We start from the raw sequence: 25598 nt of genomic DNA, 5'->3' as shown, positions 1-25598 counted from the left end.
AGGAGCAGAAAGAGGAAAGAATGAAGAAAAGTGAACTGAGCCTGAGGAGTCCGTGGGACCCCATCAAGCATGTCAATATATGCATTGTAGGAGCCCAGGAGAAGAGAGGAAGGGGCAGAGAAAATATTCAAAGAAATAATGGCTTAAAAACTCCCCCAATTTAACCAAAGACATGAATATACACATCCAAGATGTTCAACAAACTCCAAACAAGATAAACCTAAATAGCCCGACGCTGCCCCATGTTATAATCAAACTGTCGAATGTAAAGACAAAGAGAGAATTCTGAATGCTGCAGGAGAGAAGCAATGTGTCATGTACAATGGAGTCTCAATAAGATTAAACCCCAGGACATCCTGAGCCAGTCTGCACCCCTTCGTGGGTCTCTAGCCCTTTTTTGGCTGGGAGACACTGACTTGGGAAAGTCCTCTCTGAGGACCCCCTCCTCCCAGAATTGTCCTCCAGGCAAAAGCAGTGTGAGACAACTAAAGGAGTGTAAAAAACAGTAGAGGTGTGAAACCCCAACCAAAACCATTCCAGCCTATCCTAAAGAACACCTAGGGCGATATATAAGATTCTACAAAGGTTCATTGCACTAGGGTAACTTTCCAGAAACTTACAACCTCCAGATGGGTCCCTGGACCAGATAAGTCCTGAAACCTAGAGGGCCCAGCCTCTCCAGAACATCATATAGTTCCATCTCCCTACCCCATATTACTGACAGCCCCTTCCAACATGAAAAAGTCAGAATGACCATAGTCCAAACACCCTAAAGAGTGGGATAAGAAGAGCAAAGGTGATGGTGGCCCTATACAGAGAAGGTAGGGTTTAACAAGCAAGTATGATTGCTGAACCATTAACCTGATATTTCTTTTAGTTTCCAGTATCTTAGAGCAGGTAGAAGTAAAAATCTAAGATTGTAACCCATTTCAAACTCTGAAATTTATTCTACAACTCATTGTTGTGCTGTGCTTTGAAATTTATTGCTTTTTTGTATACATGTTATTTTTCACAAAAAGGGAAAAAAAAGTCAATTGTGGTGATAAAAATATATGCATTCCTTCCTCCTATATTCTGGAGCAGCTAGAAGGGAATATCTGAGATAATGGTATGTTAGCCTGTGACAAACTCTGGGATCTGCCCTGTAACTACTTTTTTAAATGTGCTTTGAAAACCACTGCTTTTTCCTTTCCTTGCTTTGTATATATTTTGTATTATATGGTTAAAAAAAAAAAAAAAGCAAAGCTGCCTGAAATTGGTCTTTTTGTAAATGGTAAATTGCCTGCCTTACAGTGCTAAGGAATTCAGTCCCAAGTTTGGAAGCTCATCATACAAGTTATCATCACGGTAAGGATATGTGATAATGTGAAGTTTAACATGACATTTGTGGATATCTTCAAACAGGGCTGTTGGTGAGATCTGTTCATTCACATACTTATTGATGGCTAAAGGAAATACTTAGTTTGTTGGGTTCTTCCCATATTGCCCCTCTCTGCATATATAAAGTTTAGAAGGATGTCCAGAATATATAATAATTTGTAATGGTTGGAAAAATTCAAAAGACAAACATTTAGGACTGTGACAGTGATATGAAATTCAAATTTCAGTGTCCATAAATAAAGTTTTATTGGAACATGAAACAAAAAAATACTGTAGAGGTAGACGGTCTGGAACAAAGGCCTACTGACTTCAAACACCCGGCAGAGGGAATTCTGTGTCCCGGGAAAGAAAGAAGACAGCCAAACCCCAAGGCTGCTAACAAGAAAAAGCCTAGGACAAGACAAAGGCCCAGAGAGACAGGGAAAACCCTGCACACTGCATTCACCATGGGCAGACTTTACGGAGAGGAGGTCTGAAGCTCAAAGACCTCTCTGTCTTATCACTAGCTGGTTACAAAACCAAGAAACAGATAACTTAGAGAATAAATTCCAGAGTTTACATCTTAAAATATTAAAATGTGCACTGTGTAACAAAAGAGAGTGACAGTAGTGTACAGGTTACCAGGGTGGAGGACAGGGACAATAGGGAGTTAATGCAAAATGAATGTAGGGTTTGTGGTGAAGGGTAAGCTATAATAATGGATGATGGTGAGAGTACATTGTGAATATGGTTATCCCACTGAATGGTAGACTTAGGATGGGATGGGATGGGAAAATTTATGTTGTCTCTACAAGTTAAAAAATAAAAAGAAAAACTAAAGAGATAATGATAATTAAATGATTATCATTTACTGATAGGTAAAGAAATACTTGGTTTGTTGTATGATACAACATGATACTGGATAGTATCTGAGAATGGGGGATGGGGGTCTCAAGAAGATATTATTGGACCACAGAAAGAGGACTGAAATGCAGACCATAGACTCTGTGTTGGTGTTATATTTCTTGAGCTTGATTACTCTGCTCAGCGTGATTGCATGGGTGGGTGTCCTTGTTCATGGGAAATAGACATGGAAGTATTATGTGTTCAAGGTTTGCGATGTATGCAACTGGAAGGTGGATGAATGGATGGATGGATGGATGAGTGGATGGATGATGGTTGGAATGGTATGGCAAAAGTGGCAAAACGTTAGAGTTGGTGGCTCTGGGTATCTAGGCAGCAGGTGTATGTTGGGGTACAGGGTTTATATTATTTTTGCAACCATCCTGTAAGTTCAAAACAATTTCAAAATAAAAAGTAAAACAAACAAACAAAAAAACCCACCCAGACCAATTACAGGAGAATATCTAAGGTAGACCCTGACCACACAAGCATCACTACTTTTTTAAAGTTCCCCAAGTGACTCTAATGTGCAGGCAGGATGGAGACACACTGACTTAATAGGCAGCACACATTTAGCATGGTTCCTGGCACACATTAAATACATGCTCAGTCTATGTAAACTTGTTTATCTCTTCCCTTGCATTACCAGCTAATTTATCTGCATTATTATAGGTCAAGGTTTCAATATGACTTAGATGTCCACTTTAACTGAGAGTCTTCCTTTCATTTTAGCTAACATCATAGAAAAGCTCTTTAATAAGCTTCACATACTTTCCTACATTCTTTGTCTATTTATAACTTTTTAATTATTTACAAGTGATCAGAAATTAGAAAAGGAAAGTAAACAAAAAATATTTTAATTTCCTATAATCCTACACTGAGAAAAAAGCTACTATTAATCTGTTGTTATTTCACATCCAGATTTTATTAAGCATTTAGATCTTCAAGGTGTACTATTTTATAACCTGTATTTTCTACCCTAACATTTCATGCATATTTTTATATATGTCTAAAAACATGCTATCCTATTTAGAAACCACAATAATGTATTTACCATGTCCCTTTTTTGAAATATAAGCTATTTCCACTTTTTCAATATCATAAATAGCATTATAAGAAGTCATTTATTTATGTATTTGTGTTTTCACATAACAAATATTAATAAGTGTCTACCTCTGCCAGTGTTAAAAGAGTAAGGTCATGGTAGGGAGCACTAAAAATCCCTGCCATCTCTTCCAAATGGAGAAAAATGTCAATAAGCTGATGAATAAATATAGTAATAAGGGCCATAAGGAAAGCTGAGTCAAGGCAGGGAGGAGGTTGATATTTTAACTGTGGTGACCAGGTGAGGAAGTGACACTTAAACAGAGAAGTGGATGAATGGGAGGGTATAAAAATTTATAAATAGTGGATATTCAACAACATACTTTTAAACAACCATTGGGTTAAAGAAGAAATCACAGTGTAAATTAGAAAATACTTATGAGAACACAATATACCAAAACTTATGGGATGCAGTGAAGGCAGAGCTCAGAAAGGAAATGTATAGCAGTAAACACGTATTTTAAAAAAAAGAATAAAAATCTGCAGTCAGTAACTTAATTTCACATCTTGAGAAACTAGGAAATAAAAGAGCAAACTAAACACAAAATGAGCAGAGGAAAGAAAACTATTGAGATTAAAGTATACATCATTGAAATGCAGAATAGAAAAAAAAACATTTGAGAGAATCACGGAAATCAAAAGTTGGTTCTTTGAAAAGATCACTAAAATGACAAAACATTAGCTAGACTTGTGAAAAAAAAGAGAGAGAGAGAGAGAAGACGCAAACAGCTAAAATCAAAAAAGAAGGATGGACCATAACTACTGGCTCCACAGAAATAAGAAGAACTACAAAAGGATACAACTGTACACTAATAAATGAGATAACCTAGATGAAATGGACAAATTCTCAGAAACACACAAACTACTTACAACTGAATCAAGAAGAACACGAATGTCTCAACAGACTAATAACTAGAAAAGAGATTGAATCAATAATAATAATTAAAAAAAACCTCCCAAACAAGAAAATTTCAGGGCCAGATGGCTTCACTACTGAATTTCACCAAAAATTTAAAGAATTAACACCAATGCTTCTCAAATTCTTCCATAATATGTAAGATCAGAGAAAATTTCCTAACTCATTATATGAGGCCAGTATTACCTAAAAGCAAAGCCAAATGAAGACAGCACAAGAAAAAAATTAAAAGCATTTCCCTGTGAATATAAATGCAAATCTCCTCAACAAAATATCAGCGAAATAAATCCAACAGGACATTAAAAGGTTATACACCATGATCAAGTGGGATTTATCCCAGGAATGCAACATGCAGAAATCAACCAATGTAATACACCACATTTTGGTTTGCTAAAGCTGCTGGAAAGTAATTGTTCTAGTTTGCTAGCTGCCTGAATGTAATATTCCAGAAATGGAATGGCTTTTAAAAAGGGGAATTTAATAAATTTCTAGTTTACAGTTCTAAGGCTGAAATAATGTCCCAATTAAAGCAAGTCTATAGAAACATCCAATCAAAATATCCAGGGAAAGATGCCTCGGTTCAAGAAGGCCAATGAAGTTCACAGTCTCTCTCTCATCCAAGAAGGCACAAGGCAAACACAGTCACGGTTTCTCCCTCAGCTGGAAGGGCACATGGCGAGTACAGAGTCATCTGCTAGCTTCCTCTCCTGGCTTACTGTTTCATGAAGCTCCCCAGGAGGCGTCTTCCTTCTTCATCTCCAAAGTGCTGGCTGATGGACTCTCTGCTTCATGGTGCTGCAGCATTGTCTCCTCTCTCTGAATCTCTTTCATTCTCCAAAATGTTTCCGTTTTTATAGGACTCCAGAAATTTATCAAGACTCACCCAAATGGGTGGAGACATGTCGTCACCTAATCCAGCTTAACAACCACTCTTGATTAAATCACATCTTCAGGGAGATGATCTGATTACAGTTTCAAACACACAGTATTGAATAGGGATTATTCGGCGTTTACAAAATTTCGATTAAAACGTGGATTTTCTAGGGGGCATACATCCTTTTAAACCAGCACAGTAATATACCATAAGAGGATTGGCTTTAACAAAGGGGATTTACTCGGTTACAGATTTACAGTTCTAAGGCAATGAAAATGTCCAAAGAGATCAAGAGGAAGATACCCTGACTCTGAACAAAGGCCACTGGCATCTGGGGTTTCTCTGTTACAAGGGAAGGTACATGCAACATCTGCCAGTCCCTTCCTCCTGGGCTCCATTCCTCTTCGCCTTTCTCCAGTGGCTTTCTCTCTGAGCATCTATGGGTCCTTGCTAGCTTCTCCAGGGACACCTTTCTGAGATCTCTGCCCTGCAGGTCTCCTCTCAGCAGCTCTGGGCAACTCTCTCCCTCTGTGTCCTTCATTTGGTTTCATCCCTCAGTTGTCTGTATTGGCTCTCTCCAAAATGTCTCTGGACATTTCTTTTCTCTGTCAGCTTCTCCCAGAACATTTTCTTTCTCTCATCTTCTCTGAATTCTCTTGGCTCTGAATGGTCTCCAAAAATGTCTCTCCCTAAAAGTATCCCAGCAAGCAGTTAAGACCTACTTTAAATGGGTCGTATCACATCTCCATGGAAAAAACCTAATCAAAAGGTCCTACCCAACAACAGGTTTGCCCACACAAGATTGGGTTAAAAGATCATAGGCTTTCTTGGGGTATATAACAAATTCAGACCAGCGCACCACACTAATAGAACAAGGAGGAAAAACACATGATCACCTGAGTAGATAGAGAAAAGGAATTTGATAAAATCCAACATCCTTTCATGATTAAAACACTCAGAAAGCTAGGAATAAAAGGGGACTTCCTCAACATGATAAAAGACATTTATGAAAAACCCACAACTAACATCATACTCAATGGTGAGAAATTGAAAGCTTTCTGTCTAAGATTGAGAACAAGACAAGGATGCCCACATTCACCACTGTTTTCAAAATTGTACTAGAAGTTCTAGTAGAGCAATTAGGCAAGAAAAAGAATCAAGAATTGGAAAGGATAAAGTAAAACTATCTCTATTTGCAGATGATATGATCCTATATGTAGAATTTACAAGAAAGCTACTAGAGATAATAAATGAATTCAACAAAATTGCAGGACATGAGATCCATACACAAAATGAATTGTTTTTCTATCCACTAGCTATGCATAATCAGAAGAGGAAATTAAGAAAATAATTCCATTTACAATAGCATCTAAAAAATAAAATATCTGGAAATAGTTTTAACCACAGAAAGACTGGTACACTGAAAACTACAAAACACTGCTGAAAGAAATTAAGGAATACTGAAATAAATGTCAAGATATCCTGAATTCATGGATTGGAAGATATGGTATCATTTCGAAGTCAATACTACTCAAAGAAATCTACAGATTCAATGCAATCTCTACCAAAATTTCAGTAGCCTTCTTTGCATAGAAGGAAAAGCCAATCCTCAAATTCATATGGAATTGCAAGGGATTTTGAACAGCCAAAACAATTTTGAAGAAGAAGAACAAAGTTGGGAACTCACACTCCCCAATTTCAAAACCTACTGCGTAACTACTGTAACCCAAACAGTATGGTATTGGAATAAGGTAGACAGAAAGAGGTAGAAAATAGAATTGAAAGTCCAGAAATAGAGCCACACATCTACAGCCAATTGATTTTCAACAACAATGGGGAAATAACAGTCTCCTCAACAAATAATACTGGGAAAACTGGATTTCCACATATCAAGAATGAAGTTGAACCCATACTTCATACCATATACCCAAATTAACTCAAAATGGACCAAGAACTTCAATAAAAGAACAAAACATAACATTCTTAGAAGATAACATAAAGTAAAATCTTCATGGCCTTGAATTAGACAGGGATCCTTAGATATGAAAACAAAATCATGAGAAACAAAATAAACAATAAATTCAAATTCATCAAAATTCAAAACTTCTGTGTATCAAAGAATACTATCAAAAAAGTAAAAGCATAGGTCATAGAATGGGAGAAAGCATTTGCAAGCCATATATCTGATAAGGTCTTAATATCTAGAAGATGCAAAAAATTCCTACAATGCAACAAAAAAAGAAAAGCAACCCAATTTAAAAATCAGCAAAGGGCTTCAACAGACTTTTTTCAAGGGTATATAAATGGCCAATAAGCACATGAAGAAATGTTCAAAATCATCAGCTGTTGGGTAATGCAAATCAAAACCACAATAAGATATCACTTCATACCCACAAGGATGACTATAATTTAAAAATAAGAAAAAGAAAAACACAAAATAAGTGTTGGAAAGGATGCAGAGAAATTGGTTCTCTGGTGCATTGTTAGTGGGAAAGGTTGATGCAGCCAGTATGGAAAGCAGTTGTGGATCCTTAAAAAGTTAAACATGGGCGGGCCGCGGTGGCTCAGCGGGCAAAGTGCTTGCCTGCTATGCCGGAGGACCTCGGTTCGATTCCCGGCCCCAGCCCATGTAACAAACAAACAAAATACAATAAAACAAGAAAATGTTTAAAGATGTTTCCCTTTCTTCCTTCCATCCTTCCTTCCTTCTCTCTGTCTTTCCTTCCCTTCCTCCCTCTTTAAAAAAAAAAAAAAAAAAAAAAAAAAGTTAAACATATAATCACCACATGACCTGGCAATTTCTCCCCAATGTATATACCCAAAGAAAGTGAAAACTGGCACTCAAATACTCGTACACCATGGTTCATAACAGCATTATTCACAATAGCCAAAAACAACCCACGTAACCATCAACAGAGAAATGGATAAATGAAATGTGTAGATATACACAGTGTAATATTATTTGGCCATGAGAGAGAATAAAGTTGTGAGACCTGATGTAACATAGAGGAACATTAAAGACATTATGCTTAGTGAAATAAGAAAGGCACATAAGGACAAATGCTGTTTGATTTCACTTATATGAAATATCTAGAAATAACAAAATCATAGACAAAGAAAATATGTTAGAGGTGGCCAGGGGTTGAGGGGGATAAGAGGGAGTTATTGTTTGGTGAGAACAGAGTGTTTGGAAATTTAAGAAATCTTGAAATAATTTATTTTATGACTTTGTTGACATAAGTGCAATATAATCCAAACTGGATATATCCATTTTTTTTATTTCTGATTTTTTTTTAATTAAACTATTTTCTTGCATTCTGGGCACACACTGTGCCTCCTATGCTTAACGGAGAAGTGATCCCTGGGTGTGACTCATCACCCCAGTTGCTGAGAGGGCTGTCATAAGATGCCTTCAGCCGTGGCCTCTTTAGAGATTGCTTCAACTGTAAAGGGCCACTGTCCCAAGGTTATGCTGCTTCCTGGGTGATTGAAAGCCAATGACTGACAGATGTAGGAGTCTGAGGACCTGCCCATCTTGGGCCAACATGGGACAATCTGAATAGCCATTCTAGTTCTGGAGCCCCCGAGGGAGCTGGCTGAAGTTGTCACTGGGTCTACATTGCAACTCAACTTCTCTGTCTGCCCACTCCCATTTCCATCTTCTCCCTCCACAGGTATTGATCTGAAGCACATTCCTGAATAAATCTCCTATATTAAACTCGATCTTCATTCTGCTTTCCCAGGAAACCAGCCTGCAACCAAAGCACAATACAAAAGAACACATATAACAAGTTTCCGCATGCAGACACAGGCCAAGAAAAAAACACCCTGTATCTCTAGGGTTGCTTCATATCGTAATACTAGAAAAGAGGAAGGATGATATTAACATAAAATCAGAAAAGGATGACCTCAGGGGGACCAGTGAGGTTCTGGGATGCTGGCGATGTCCCATTTCAATGGCGTCCTAGTTTGCTAGCTGCCAGAATGCAATACACCAGAAACAGAGTTGCTTTTTAAAAGGGGAATTTAATAAGTTGCTAGTTTACAGTTCTAAGGCCGAGAAAACATCCTAATTAAAACAAGTCTATGGCCGAGAAAATGTTCTAATTAAAACAAGTCTATGGACATGTCCAATCAAAGGCATCCATCCAGGGAAAGATACCTTGGTTCAAGAAGGCCAATGAAGTTCACAGTTTCTCCCTCAAGTGGAAGGGCACATGGCGAACACAGTCAGAGTTTCTCTCTCATCTGGAAAGGCACATGGTGAACACGGTCAGGGTTCCTCTCTCATCTAGAAGGGCACATGGCGAATACAGCGTCATCTGCTAGCTTCTTCTCCTGGCTTCCTGTTTCATGAAGCTCCCCGGGAAGCATTTTCCTTCTTCATCTCCAAAAGTTGCTGGCTGGTGGACTCTGCTTCTCGTGGCTATGTCATTCTGCTCTGCTCTCTCTGAATCTCCTGCATTCTCCAAAATGTTTCCTCTTTTATAGGACTCCAGAAACTTATCAAGACCCACCCAAATGGGTGGAGACACACCTCTACCTAATCCAGCTTACAACCACTCTTGATTAAATCACATCTCCAGGGAAATGATCTGATTACAGTTTCAAACATACAGTATTGAATAGGGATTTCTGCCTTTATGAAAAGGGATTTAGATGAAAACATGGCTTTTCTAGGGGACATACATCCTTTCAAACCAGCACAAATGGTTGCAGGGGTGTTTGCCTTATGAGTATTTATTTTATTGTACATGGATAGATTGGTTTTTTGTTGCTGTTGTTGTTTGCAGTTTTCTGTAAAGCTAAATCTCACATAGACAAAGAAAATATTTTTTTAAAAGGAAAAGTATAATTACTATTACCATTATTGTTATTGCAATTATTTCAGTTGCAACATTGACCATTGTCCTTCCCCCTCCAATAAGCAGAAAGTAGAAGAGATATTTACTGTTTTCCCTGTTATCCCAAGCTCTTAGTGTCATGTATAACTGCAGTTGCATGACAGTTATTTTCCCAAGTTTTCTCATCCATTTTCTCCAATATAGTGAAACTATAGATAAGACAAACACAGGTAAGTAGCAATGAAGGATCTTTTTGGTGGCCCAGCAAAGCCATGACTTCCCTTTCAATCCACAACAGATCTAATTGTTTCCATGAGTGAAGAAATGGGCTCCCTTGTTACCTACCCTCCCCAGCAAGGGGATACATATGAGCGCAACTTTCAAGATGTTAGTATCACAGCAAATAACCCTCTCTCTGGCATTGATAGACAGTCTCCTCTTCTTAAGACTTGCTGTTCAATTAAAGAACAAGTTGTCATCAAAATGGATGTATAATCCCTACAGTAAATGGGGCTCTGAGCTAAACCTCAACTCTCAAATAGATGATCAGCTTGAGGAGATTCAATTCAAGGAAGGATAGTGGTTTTAAAATGTCCTTGCTATCTTCCTCAAAGCTATCAGAAAGGTTAGTAAAAGCCTCACCCTCTGGCAAAGGGGAAAGCCACAGCCTTAAGGCAGCATGCCCTGCTCAAAGCCATTTCCAAGTTGCAGCAAAGCAACGTGGTGTTGTTCCACCTCTCTAGGGGCAAAACAGTCCATTAGGATCCCTCTGCAAAATGGTAGGTGTTCCATAAAAACCAAAGAGGAGAGCACAAAACCAGTACCTGAAAAACACAAAATAATTCCCTCCAAAAAAAAAAAAAAGAAGGAAAGTAAGTTAGCTAAAGTTCATATTCCAGAATCGTTTTCAAATCTCTATCCCTAGACTAGCATTAATACTATTTAGTTTTTTTCAAACTACAAAGCTATATTTCAAACTATAAAGCTATATTCAAGAGTTATTCCTTGAAATAAGCTAGTAGTTCTTTCAGAACTAAATAAAACCGTGAGATTTGGGGTATTAATTAAAAAATGGCACTCCACTGGCTTTCTTTCCTATCAGCATACCCTGGACAGACATACTCCCTCTAAGCTACTCACATCACTGGAATGTGATTCTGAAATGCCCCTTTCTTCCACCTGCTCCCCAGTCTTCACTCTGTATGGTTAGGAAATTAATGTTCCTTAGCAACCATTATTCTTTATGCCAAGCACTGTGCATAAAGATAGGTGTTCTCACCTACCTTTTAAAATTTTATCTCCATAACTCAATGATGTTGCTACAATTTCCATACCACAGATGACATATTTGAGACTCATATAAATTACCCAAAGTGACCTTGGTGACAAATTGAAGAACTGGGATTTCAACATAGGTCTTCTGATGCCAAAACCGATGTTTTAGAACACCCCAAGAGGACAGGAACAGAGGTTAAAGCAACCCACTAGTATCAACACAAAACCTATGTTTTCATTTAGAAGTCTAAAACCAAGAATTGCCCTTCCTCCCTTTCAGATTTGCTTTATGTACTATTTTCTGGGGAGACTTAGGTCCGGTCTCTGGTCTCGAATTGTCCAACAAGGTGCTGCTCACCAGGGGCTTGTGTTTCTGCCCCACAACATGGCCCCTAGCTTTCCATCAATGCATTGCAGACATCACTGGCACCCCAACAGGTATGGAAGGTGGCAATCGTCCCTCCTTTCCCAGCCTACTCACAGAGAGACCTGCCCTCTTTAACACCCTGTCTTTCCCTGTCTCTAAGACTACACTCTAAGAGCTACTCCAGTGCATGCCATATTTTTTACCATATGTTGGGAGCAGTTTAAAAGGGGAAGTATAGTACAGGGGAGCAAAAGTTGTAACCATGCACTGAAGAGACTTTCTTCATTCCCTAGGATTTAGAATCCATAAGGGTGTGTACCCTTGGGCATTCTTTGAGATCCTAACCTGCTCTCCTACTAAAAGGTTTGGGCTGTGTCAACTTGATTACACCGAGAATTTCCTTCTCTACAGGCCCAGATTAGAGTTGGCCCAAAGAAAAATTTGTGCTGCCTTCGGAAGATGGGAGGGAAGCAGTGGCCATTAGTCTTAGGTGGCTTCAGATCCATCACCAGCCACTTGACCCTGGAGCCAGAGGTTATAGGCACACAGACCTTGCTTATTGTAGGCCTTTATCAGTTTCCTGTGGCTTCCATGGCAAAGTGCCATAAACTAGGTGATTTAAAACAAAAGAAATTTATTATCTCATGGTTCCGATGGCTAGAAGTCCAGCATGCTCCCTGCAAAGGCTCTACGAGAGGACCCTTCCTTGCCTCTTCCAGCTTCCAATGGTTGCCAGCAATCCTTGGCATGCTTGGATTGTAGCTGCATCACATCAGTTGCTGCTTCCATCTTCATAAGACCTTCTTCCCTTGTGGTGACTAAGTGGGTCTCTTCTCCCCTTAGAAGGACATCAGGCATTGGTTTTAAGGCTCACCCTGATCCAGTATGGCCTCATCTTCACTAATTACACCTTCAAAGATGTAATTTGCAAATAAGGTCACATTCACAGGCCCAGGGGATTAGGACTTCAACACATCCTTGTGGAGGGCACAACTCAACTCCTGACACCTCCCCCTGCACCTCCTTCTCTCAGGCCAATGCTTTCAAGTGGATGCAGTTGGCTTCTCAGACTGACCAGGTGATGGCTACTTCTCTGGCCCACCTTCCAGATCTGCCCAGGTCCTCTTACATTCATGTTTAATATCTCCTAACACTCAAAGTGACTCTGCTCCCTGACTGCTCTGCTTCCTGAACTCCTACTCTCCTCTGTCCATCAAAAGTTCTCATTCATCAGAGCTCCCACTGCAGATCTCCTTTCTCCTCAGGAACCCTCCACCAGAAGCCTGCTCTCTGGAGTTAGGCTGCCTTCATCTGAATCCCGGTGTTGCTGGGAACTAGCTTGTAACTAGTTCCCAAACTGTCTGAGCCTGGGTTGAGCTGATAGATACAAAGTATGCAAGCTGTTTAACATGGACTCTGCTCAGTGGATGGTATTATTGTTATTACTAATTTTATTTCTGTCCAGGGAAGTAGATCCATCTCTCCATCCCATTACAGTTTTCCAAGACAGAATGATTCAATCAGGGGCATCCACAATGTCCATCAATAATGAAGTTCTACTGAGCAGAGTAAGTAATAGTGAAAGGGACAGAAAGGACAGTTGACAGAAAAAGGGAAAAACTATGGCTGGGAACTCTATAAAAATATATTCAACATAAAAATAAAAACAAAAATAAGGTGTGTTTACCTATCAAATTAACAAAGATCAGCACACGACATTGAGGAGGATGTGGGGAGAGGTATTCTCACGTAGTGCTGGTAGGTCTGCAAGTGAGCAGAATTCCCAGGATTAGGGGGTATGGTAGTTAGATTCAGTTGTCAACTTGGCCAGGTGAAGGCACCTAGTTCTGTTGCTGTGGACATGAACCAATGGTACCTGAACCTCATCTGTTGCTGTTTATATCTGCAGTTGGCTGGGAGGCATGCCAGGTGCAATGAATGATGTTTGACTTAATTGGCTGGTGCTTAAATGAGAGAGCATAACGTAGCACAGCCCAAGGCAGCTCAGCACACCTCATCTCAGCACTGGCAGCTCAGCCCAGGCCTTTGAAGATGCAGAAATGCATCACCCAGGGGAAAGTTGTTGGAACCCAGAGGCCTGGAGAGAAGGCCAGCAGAGATCACCCTGTGCCTTCCCACTATAAAGCTATATTCAAGAGTTATTCCTTGAAATAAGCTGGTAGTTCTTTCAGAACTAAGAAAAACCATGAGATTTGGGATATAACCTCAGTTGAAAGTTAGCTGCCTTTTCTCTGAGCAACTAACGAAATAAATCCCCTTTTATTAAAAGCCAATCCATCTCTGGTGTGTTGAAATCCAGCAGCTAGCAAACTAGAACAGGGGATTAGCAACATCTATCAAACACTATGTGGATATAACTTTCAATCCAGCAACTCTCCATCTATGAATTTATTTTGCTGATCTTGGGTGTACAAATGGAATTCAGGATACTATTGTAGTTGAGATTGAAAATGAGAACTGTGTATCTGTCAATAGGGAGTTAGTTAAATAAAGGATAACACATGCATGCAATGACTTCCTTAGCAAAATTGTTAAAGAATTCATTTGCTTAATGTTTTAGCCATACTTACACTGTGCTAGGATCTAAGAGCTTTAGAAATATCATTGCATTTAAGCGTCATCAAACCCTATGAGGAGGTCAGGTATGCTCACTGCATAAGGAGAAAGCAGAGGCACAAAAAAGCTAAACAATTGCCCAAGTTCACACAAGCAACATGGAATATAGTAAGTGGCAGAGGCGGGCTTTGAATATAGTAAGTGGCAGAGGCAGGCTCCCAGGTGGCTTATGAATTCACTCATACCTGATACACACACAATACTGCCAGCTCTGAGGACAGTTCTAGCCTCAAACATTTCCATCATGAAATAGGAAAGAATGAAAGTCATAATAGCTCATCACTTCAAGACATCAGATAAAAAATGTGAAGTGAAGAGAATGGATTGAAGGCAAATGTTAAAATAAAAACTAATGAATTAGAAGATATAAAATTAGTAAACCTAATAAATAAATATGAGCTGGTGCTTTGAAAAAAATAATAAAATATAAACCACTAGATAACTTAATTGTGATGGCTTGAAGCTGTATGTACCCCAGAAAAACATGTTCTTAAACCTAATCCGATCCTGTGGTGCGAATCCATGGTAAGTAGGACTTTTGATGAGGTTATTTCAGTTAAGGTGGGTCTTAATCCTATTACTAGAGTGCTTTATAAGTGGAAAGACAGAGAACAAGCACAAAGGAAGTAGCCAGAAGCTGAACATAAATGGAAATGGGAAGAGAAGGAAGAGACTAGGAGACACCGCCATGTGCCCTGCCACATGACAAGCTAAGGACCAAGAATCGCCAGCAGTCAGCCCCACAAGGCCAGTCTTTGGGAACAAAGGATTACCTTGATGACACCTTGATTTGGACTTTTTCCCAGCCTCAGACTGTGAGTGAATAAATTCATGTTTAACTTGATCCACTTCATGGGCTTTGCTTGAGCAGTGTAGGAAACAAAAACACTAACCAAGAAAAATTAATGAAAAAAGCATAAAATTTGAAATCTGATAGATTCAGAGCTGACACCATCTCCACTCTCCTTCTTGCCATGAGCATAGACAGGACACCAAAAGCAGAGAATCATTTTACAACTCTGACAGGACCCAAGACTTGTAGAGATACTGACCTCAACATCACCAGCCACCTTTAGCCAACTTTTCCCCAGACTTGTCAGGAAGCAGCTTGAGCTGCTGTCATTTGGATTTTTCATTCTTGCATCTGAAAGCATTCCTAATGAATAAACCACCTCCCAACAACCCACACTCCATCACTACCCTCATCACACCCTCCCCACGCATTTCCCATCGTCACCACAGTGTTGTCCATGCTGATAAGACAAAGAACAGTTCTCATAATTTAACCACGCAATAACCTTGGACGTATGGGCCATTATTCTTCAAACACTTTTTATTGTCTGATAACCTCTCAGGCTGCTCCTGAATGATTGTTTTTCCCCAACCCTTAAATGTTGTGGTGTCTTAGGGAGGATGCTCTTCTCCATCTCAAGGAGAAGACCCCAGGAAGGACCAAGGCTAAGGACCATGCTCTGAAGCAAAGGTCATCAACCGTGAAGTCCATTCTGCCACTGAACAGAAGTCAATACCAAATGCTAAAGGTAAGGAACTTCAGCGGTTGCCAAGTGGCCCCAAGCTACCCAGGGAACATACCAGAGAAGACAATGTCTTCAGGGTGCAGGTCCCAGCTATGGAGTTATTGATGGTAGACAACAAATACAGTTTCCAGTACAATTTTGATAGAATCCTTACTTTCATGATTGAATTTCCAAGTTCTTGATGAATTTTACATTTAACTTGTGTAAGGGATTGGTAATCTGTGACATCTTTTCCCTTTTGTTCTTTAGAAATGCATCTTATCAATAAACAGATCCAAGGAAAGTTGGAAAAGGAAGTTGGAGGGTTTTCCTATCCTGGAAGAAATGAGTTATGATGTCCTCAGGGATCCAGAAACAATGGACAAAGTTCTCTTTGTTCTCCAACCTAGAAGGAATCAGCCCATGTTTCAACCTTTGAAGCAAAAGAAAAGAAATTCTCTTCACCGTCAGAAAGCTGAGAAACCAATACAGTTAGTACTTGAATCTTAATGAATATCATTTTGAACAAAAAATGTATGTAACTATTCAAAAAATAACCTTTGACGATGACTGCCCCTTGGAATTCAGAATCTTTCCATCATTTCTGAAAAAATATTATTTTAGGGACTGACAAGGAGAAAAGTCTGGCCCAATCTTTGGCCAACCTTCCCATTCTAATTAAAAAATAAAATTATTTATTCACATAGCAGTAATGATATCAAGCATTTAAATCTCTCTCCATCAAACACTGTAGTCATAAAAAGACAGATGTTAGTGTTTTTTATTCTTGCAGGATGGTACACCATTGTACAGAAGGGACACAATAGCTATAATGCCCCTGCCTGCAGTAAGCATTAACTGGTCGACATAGGAACTCAAAGCTATCGCCATTGCCTCTTTAGTGATTGGCATTGGCATTGGCTTGACTTTAGTTTGCCTGTATGTATTCTTAAGCACACTAACTTAAATCCCAAGATCTTTCAGGGAAGTAAGAATTCAACCTTCCTTCAGAGTCTAGTGGTTCAGTGACACTTACAGCAAACTCCTATCAACCGTTCCCGGTAAATGAGGCATTTTCATTGGTTTCTGTCATTTATTCTCATCAGAACATTAGCAAATTTTATAACTAACTTCGGAGAAATTATGGCAAATGCAGAGGATAGAATTTTCATAACAAATTCAGGTGAACAGTAAAAATACAACTTACAGACTAGAGAGAGGAGGAAGCTTTGAAACAAGTACTATTACTTTTTTCGGCCAAAACTTTATAAAGAGCTCTAAAATATATATCCTGTTCAACAATCAAATAATTAAAATATACAGCATGATAAAATAAGTGAGGATTCCTCAAGAACTTAAATTCTGTGCATTTTATTACAATTTTAAGAAATAGTTGTGATGAGTAAGAGAGAGAAATGAAATTATTGAAAGAAATAAGCATATGAGAAGCAATGCTGAAGGTGGTTTAGCATCAAAAAATAAAGATAGTTGAGAAAACATTTAATGCAGATAACTTAAAAGCTAATTTTAAGTAAGGATGAGATGAACCAAAAACTTCCAGAAATCAGGACAGAGTGTCTTTTGTATGTTTCAAACTTATCCCAGTAAGTCATGGGAGGTAAGAAGGAACTAAACTGGCTGATAACAGAAGAAAAGGATTGTCAATCATGGAACATTTCTAAGGTGGATAATTAAAAAAAATTTTTTTTAAAGATTTAGCAAATTATCAATTAACCTGGTGTCTCCTGTTATTCATGCATAATAACAGAAGAGCAGATCCTTGAAAAATGACCTGAGAATTTTCAGATCCATAAATAATGGGTTGATTAAAAATAGGTCATCCAAAATCAACCTAATTGCCTTCTATTTTTAATGTAAATTCTTTTCATTGATTTTTAAAATGGGTAGCCCATTAAAACACATTAACCATGACCCTAAAAGTGAATTTGTATTGCAAAAAAGCCAAAGGTGAAGAACAGAAAGCAATTTCCACCACATGAAACTTAGGTGAGAACATTACCTAAGAGAGTGGTAGCTGTAATTTTCCCAGGAAAAACATTTCTGGGTAAAAGCTGGGAGGTGAGGTATCATTATGATAAAAACTTATCTAGGTGTTTGACAGCAGTTTTAGAGTGTCTGGAGTTGTCCAAGTTTTATTAGGCTAAGTGATCTATAGTTGATTTATAAATCGTAAAAATATATTATTGGTTTTACTGTTTTATATTATAAATTACCTAAAGGTAATATATGATCATAATTGCAAGGTATATGTACAGTCTAGAAAATGCATGTAAGTAAAATTAATATTAAAAATAATCCATGAAAAAAATCCATGATACCATCATCCAGAGATAACCCAAGAAACATTTTTGATAAATACATGCTCAAATTTTCAAAGCATATATGTATTTTTTAAATGCAAATATGCAGTACATATGTTTGTAATGTTTTATACACAAAAATATCATATACATTTTAGGTGCCAATAAATAGAACTCTTCAAAGTTGTTCTTAATGGAAACACAGATACATAGCTATCACAGCTTACTCACACACCCCTCTGGTATTGGACTTTATAAACAATGCTTCATTAAAGAGCCTACAGCTAAATCCTTGCCAACTTCCTTAATTACTTAGGTTTGCTTTTAAAAAGTAGACTCATTAAATCAAAGAATAAATACATTTTTGCATACTATATTAATCAAGATAATTCAATATTGGCAAAGAGATAGACATATAGATCAATGGAACAGAATGGAGAATCCAGAAATAGAGCTACAAAAATATATACAACTGATTTTTGATAAAGCTGCAAAAGCAATTCAGTGGACAGTCTTTTCAACAAATAATGCTGGGGCCATAAGCTGAAAAAAACAAAAAACAAAAGAACCTCAACCTAAGCCTCACACCTACAAAAATTAACTCAACATGGATCATACACTTAAATATAAAATGTAAAACAAGAAAAGTTTTAGAGGAATTTTTCAAGAGCACAAGGCCAACCTCACATCAGAAGGGTCTCTGCAGAACTTTCTAACACCTGTAGATTGGAGTCAATGAAGGGCTGTTTTCTTTTAGCAACTGGGGCACATCTTTGGACTGACCCTTCCCTGGGTGGGCACAGCTGTCTCTGGTCCAGAGAGGCCATTCAGTTCAATCTCCCGAGCTCCCAGAGAGTGAGCCCCAGCTACCCAGAGATAGTTCAATGTGCAGTAGTAGCAGAAGTGCTGGGTGACATGCCAGGTCCATTCCTAAGCACTTTGTGCCCATTCAGGACTTGGTCATTTCCTCTGTGTCCACTCTCCACTCCTCTTCAGCTCTGGAAGGCTGACCTTGAATGGGCCTCATCAGTGGGCTCCTTACCCTGTCACTACTGGTTGACTTCAGCCAGTGGGAGGCACTAGCCTGAATGGGAGAAGTAACAAGAGAATAAAGTTGGGGTGTTTCTTCCCCTGGCTTTCTCTCTGCAGGTCCAATGTGGGTTCATTATACCCCCTACCCCCACTGAAGATCATGGCCATTGTCAAGGGCCTCTATACCGAGACACTTGCCCACCTTCCTGAAGCCTGTCTTCCCCTGGGCCCTCAACAGCATAGGGTGATGACAGCTTCCCACTGCTGCTGACCTGGGACCCTGCAGCACTCTCTATCAATTTCCCCTAACCCATCACACTTGTTTTTTTTTTTTTTTAAACATGGGCAGGCACCAGGAATCGAACCTGGGTCCTCAGGCTTGGCAGGCAAGCATGCTTACCTACTGAGCCACCGTGGCCTGCCCTTTTTTTTTTGACATGGGCAGGCACCGGGAATCGAACCCAGGTCCTCGGGCATGGTAGGCAAGCATTCTTACCTGCTGAGCCACCGTGGCCCACATCACACTTGTTTTTAACAGTCCCTTTATTAAACTATCTTTAAAGTTCCCATTAATGTCATGTGATTTCTGTTGGGACCATGATAGGTAAATAAATTGGTGTCAAAACACGTTCACACAGGATTATGAGATTGGGTTGCCCCACATTTGAGGAAGGTGCGCACCTTAGTTTGCCAAGGCTGCTACGACAAATATCACACAAATATGTTGCCTTAAACAATGGAAATTTATTGTCTCATGGGTTTGAGGGCTAAAGCTCCAAAAGCAAGGTCTCTACAAGCCACCTTTCTACCTGAATTCTAGCATCCTGGTGCTGGCATGCCACAATCCTGGGGGTTCCTTGGCTTGCAGCTCTGCCTCCCTCACATAAATTCTCCTTCCAGCTTCTACTTCTCTTATTTAGTTATCTGTGTGTCTGTCTAGATTTCTTCTCATTATAAGGCCTCCAATCATATGGCTTAAGGCCCACCCAATTCAATTTAGCTTCATCTGAACAGGATCGTTAAAGACCCTATTCACCAATGAGACCACATTTTAACTGACAGTTAACATCTTCAAAGGTCCTATTTACAAATGGGTTTACAGCCACAGGAACAGAGTAAGACTTGAGCATGTCTTTTGTGGGGAGTATGATTTGACAGCAAGTATTTCCAGAGGAAAATGGGACATTTTAAATTGGTGGCATATGGTGGCACCACAACTGCCCCAGCTGTGGGATGGGGTTCAGGTGAAGGGCAAGGCATTGGGTAAATACCTGCCTTTGTTTCTAATGGCTCTAGAAAGCACAGGTAGGTATCAGGGGCAATGTAATCAGGAGGACCAGAGTTATAGAGAAAGAGGCTGAGGTAGAAAAGGCTAGGTGATGCACAGTCAGGAGCCAAGGAAAACAAGCAGCCTCCAGAACCTGGAAAAGGCAAGAAAACTCCTCTAGAGTTTTCCAGGAGAAATGCATACCCAAATGAAGGTAAATTGGCACCTTCAATTTATCTGGTGAGACTGATTTCAGATTTCTGACCTCCAGAAGTGTAAGATAAATTCTTGTTGATTTAGCCACTAGTTTTGTATAACTTGTTATGGCAGCAGGATGCTAACATGGTGACCTTCAGTCAGTAAACTCTATGTGCCAGGACTTCTCTGGCATACTACGGAGAAGGAGTTCAAAGGTCAGAGATTGGGAATGTAGAAAGCCTTCTCAGCCCTCCTGTCATCATGATCTAACCATTATTTGAATCATCGCACCTTAAAAATGAGTATATTATGTAACATTCCATTACAAAAGGGAAATAGTATATGCAAGAGCTGGCCAAAGTCTGTACAGAAGGCATAATAAAGTACACAAACAGGAGGCTCCAATTCCCCTGGTATCTGCTCCCACTGCTTTGCCACCTCACCTCAAACTCCCACCGATGGCCCCATGGGATGGTCCCTATGGCCAGCTGCAGAGAAGGAGAAAGCTCATGCCTGGCTTCTGGAGGGAATTTCATTATCTGCTAGTACCAGCCCCATTCAAATGGTAAAGGGAAATCCTCCCAGTGAGCAAAACTTTGAGTGGTACATCTGGTAGTCCACTTCACAACTGAGGTACAGATCTACACTGACCTGTAGGTAATGCTAATGGTTAGTCAGATGACTAGGGAAGTGGACAGAGCAATACTGGAAGATTAGTGCTTTAGTTTACTTGGCTGCTGAAGCAATAAGTTGGCTTAGACAATGGGAACTTACTGGCTCACATTTTTGAGGCTAGCAAAAGTCCAAATCAAGGAGTCATCAAGGCAATGCTTCTTTTTCCAAAGACAGGCAATCTGAGGGTAACTACCAGAGATCCTTGTCTTGGCTTTTCTGTCACATGGTAATGCACATGGCAGCCTCTCCTGGCCTCTTCCATTCTCTTCCAGGTTCCTTTGACTTTCTGCTTCCAGCTGCTCCCTTTGCAGCTCTCTCTCTCTCTCTCTCTCTCTCTCTCTCTCTCTCTCTCTCTCTCTCTCTCTCAATTTCATTTTGCTTATAAAGAACTTAAGTAATAGGGTTAAGACCCATGCTGATTGAGGTGGGCCACCCCTTAACTGAAGGTACCTCATCAGAAGGTCCTTCAACGGGGTCACGCCCACAGGAAAGAACTGAATTTAAGAACATGTTTTCCTGAGGTACATGGCTCCAATCCACTATAACCAGTAACAAAAAGATCTTGGGTATGCTGATGGGCTCCTTGGAATGGGCACAGAATGCAAAGCTATTCATGTCCCACATAATTTTCCACCAAAGAGCATTCCCATCAGGCAGGTGAGAGTCTCAGTGGCCAGCTGGACAAGATGGTCCATTGAGGGGATGTAAGTCAGCCCTTTTCACAGCCACCTTGTGCTCAGAGTGGCCATTGCAACGGGAGGAGGCTACTCAAGCACTAACAACATTGGCATGATGTTGTTAGGACCTCCACACCACCTGCCAATGGCAGAGGCCAGTGATGAGCTCCTGATGTGGCGGTATTCCCTGTGGAACTAGTTGGCCATGTGGGTGCAGGCTGATCATGTGGGATTCCTTCCCTAGTGGAGAGTGCAGCAATCTGTTGTCAGAGGCATAGATAACATGTGTTGGGTACAGATTTACCTGCCCTGCCCAAAATGCTTCTCCAGCACCACTGTTTATCCCACACAACAGGCAACAAATACTATAGCAAAGAAAGAGGGACAATGGGCTTGCACCCACGAAAGTCACAAGTCTTACCAATGAACCATCACCCAGAAGCAACTGGATGGTTACATAGGTAGGATGCCCTGTATTTGAGAAACCATGGAGGAGAAAAGAAACACAGTATTTCAAACAGCGCTTCTTTTCTGGGGTTTGACTCACACCTCATGGAAAGGTAACTTCTTGCCATCAGTTTCAAAGACATTGTTTGCATCATCCCTGGAGCAACAAAAGAAAGGGAAACTTTTACATGGTAGCTTAATGGGTGGGACCTGCTGTTCAGGGTTAATCCATCTAAGTTGTTTTCATCATTTCTATTTTAATGCTAGGACCAGCCCAAATCTATGTTTCTCCAATTACAGACTGATGGTAATATTTCCACACCTTTCCAACACAAAATTATTTACATGGCAGTCCATGTTTTATTTAAAGAAAAATTCTGGTACATTTCATGAGAGTAGCCATTTTTTCCTATGCAATAATTTTACACAGCACTTTGAGGGTAGAAATTCTGACAGAACCAGCAGAGGGGGCTATGCAGCAGAGCCAGAGGTGGAGACCCCCACCCCCACCCAGCCCCCAGCCACTTCTGCAGTAGGGGAGGAGCTGACTGGAGACCTTTTCCTGTTACATGGGAGTAGGGGGTGGCAGGGAGAGAGTGCATAGCAGGTCTGGGTTCCTGAGGTCCCATGTTTAGGCTGTTGAGAGTGGGATTTATAGGAGTATCATGCGGGACTCCTCCTTCCTTAGCTGGGCCACCACTTTGTACCATGGGATGGAGAAGCCAGTCAGAGAGGAGTAAGGGGTCAGCAGGCCAGACACAAGGACCAATGCACAGCTGAGGTTGACTCAGGAGGGGATGGGCCAAACCAGGTGTGTTGGGGGTCTTCTGTTAAAGATTTGAAAGGACTTGAGTTTGAGAAGGTTCTCCTTGGAAGCTGCCCATGAGCATCTGGGACAGAGGCAGATTTCTCAAATTGTCAGTTAAGCCAGCAATGGAAACCCTGGAACCATAGGAGTGGTTTCCTAGGAGTAAAGGACGAGTCCCAGGAAAGTTTTGAAATCTGGCACCATCACATTTGTAGAATGTCATGGAAGAGAAGGTTGTTTGGGACTTAGAAGAAAAAGAAAACCTTACCCAAGTTCTCAAGTCTAAACGTGGCAAGTTAAATGTTTGAAAACTGAACTATGTGTAGAAACAGAGTTGGAAGGAAACACGTTAAATTTCTGAACCATCCCAAAGAGAAAGGAGGAAGAAACCTCAGCTTGTGTATAAAAATTGGAAATGCTATAAACTGAACGTATAGATTCAGTGGCTGCATACAGCAGGTCCTTAATATGGGTTGGATTCTCTAGGGAGGAAATTCTTAGACATAGAGTTTTATGTGCAGAATGCTTATGAGGGGGTACCCTTTGGATTAACCCCTGTGGAAGGGACGGGACAGAAACAGGACTGGACAGATGCAGGCCAAGCAACTGCATGGGCCAATTCCACAGAGAGCTCTGGAGCTACAATGACCCTTCAGGGTAATCCCCATCATATCTAAATGTCCCAGTTTTATGTTCCCACCTTGACTGCTCATTAGATGTAGGCCAATGGAATGAACGTCTGTGTAGCTGAAGCCATCTCTGAAGAGGCTGCAGCTGAAGGTGTCTGCTGACAGTGTCTCCAGCAGCTGAGGAATCTTATGGGGTTATCTGGGGCAGTCCATCTCTTCGTCCCTCTCAATACATTTTGTAGACACTGATTTTCCTCTCACCCCACGTTTTCCCAAGATTTCTGTATGATAGAGTTGAGGTGCAGGCTAAGAGGGGGTGAAGAGCTCCAACTATGTCACTTCTGGTTCTCAAAGTTATGCTTTTATTTTTTTAACCACATAACCATGATAAGCACACAAATAAGGCTGATGGAAGTCTGACTTGCTAAACTCAGAACAGATGTTAAAAGACAGAGGCATAGCAAGGACAAGGGGCACCTTGCATCAGTTGTGCCCTTTATCTTTATGTGCTCTCTACAGCTCTCTACTCCAGTCTGGTACTTGAGTACTAGTAGCCCTCTGCCCCCTTTGCTGTGCTCTGAAGAAAGGAGACCACTTCTGTCAATCTGTTTGCTTTTTTCCAAGTGGTAAATATTACTAATAACTGGTTGAATGCTACCTAGTTCTTCTCCACTTCTGGAGACATAGAGGATTATGCTTCCCTGACCTCTTGAAGTTTAGCACATCCAATTACCTTGTTCTGGTCAATGCAATGGGAGCAGGAGCGATAGATGCCTTGTCCCTATGGAAGCCTCTGAGTGTCAGAGGATGACTCTACATGCTCTTTCTTTGCTACACTGACTGTGGAAGCTTGGGATGATATGGAGGGGCCAGAAGATCACAGAAGCCAAGAGAGGAGAAAAGACACCCTGAAGAGTCATCTGGACTTCCAGTGGATTTTACATGAACAAGAAATAAACCCTCATTCTTTTAAGCCAAAATTTTTTGAATGTTTGTTATTGCAGCATGACCTAGATAATTCTGACTAAAACATCCCCAGATATTTGTGTCCCCCACACCATCCCAATCCCCCCCATGTTAGAAAATAATTACTAAGGGCTCTTTGACTCTTGTAAGCCTAGCTACAGAGGACTGCGTCATTTCCACGAAGGCACTTAATTCAGATAGAGGTTAGAATGACAGAAACAAGTGTTTCTGACCTACACAGGACTTGTCAGTGCCTTCTCACTATCCCCAAAGTTAGTCTCATTGCTTTCTAATTGTCTGAGACTCTAATGGGGGATTATGATGATCTTGAGAAACCTCACCCTTGAAGCTGTCCATGAGTTTCCCACAAGATTCTTCCAGGAGGCTCCCACAGGGAGATCAAACCTATCTGGAGCTCCCATATCCTGGCACCACTACATAAGCTAATATAACTAAGAAAACTGTGTCATATATCTTCTCCCATGCCAAGAAGGTAAACTGGTAATTCCCCTTTGCTGAGGATATTATTTAATCTTTGAACAGACGTAGTCTTAAGCAGTCACTTGTATTGCTCAGCTGTTATCAGAAAAGGTTCAGCTTTAAGCAACCATGGGTTTACACAAACATGGAGTAAGATGAATGTTAGTAAGGTATTAACTGTGAAAGGGATACAGCAGACCGTCCAAAAATTAAAATAAACAACCCCACAAATCTTCTACCTTCTCCCTAGGAGAGGATGCAAAGACCTCAGTTTCAGTTTCCAGTTCTAGTTATTTCCTCTA

At 40.3% G+C, this 25598-nt stretch overlaps 1 protein-coding gene across 11 annotated transcripts in view; it reads right to left on the bottom strand.

The window, feature by feature from the left end:
* TRPM8 (transient receptor potential cation channel subfamily M member 8) overlaps positions 1-25598 on the bottom strand; it is a 161806-nt gene that overhangs the window by 132014 nt on the left and 4194 nt on the right. For 2 of the 11 annotated variants that reach the window (XM_077155507.1, XM_077155506.1), the window contains exon 2: positions 15873-16229. The exons of 8 other annotated variants lie outside the window; for them this stretch is intronic. The gene's annotated coding sequence lies outside the window, so the exon portion shown is untranslated. Of the gene's footprint in view, positions 1-11140; positions 15041-15872; positions 16230-25598 lie in introns of those variants that run through there. One more of the 11 variants, XM_077155508.1, reaches the window with a different exon arrangement.

This window comes from Tamandua tetradactyla, chromosome 3, assembly GCF_023851605.1.
Source record: "Tamandua tetradactyla isolate mTamTet1 chromosome 3, mTamTet1.pri, whole genome shotgun sequence".
Lineage (NCBI taxonomy): Eukaryota > Metazoa > Chordata > Mammalia > Pilosa > Myrmecophagidae > Tamandua > Tamandua tetradactyla.
Note: the sequence above shows the minus strand (reverse complement) of the source record. Positions and strands in the feature narration are given on the sequence as shown.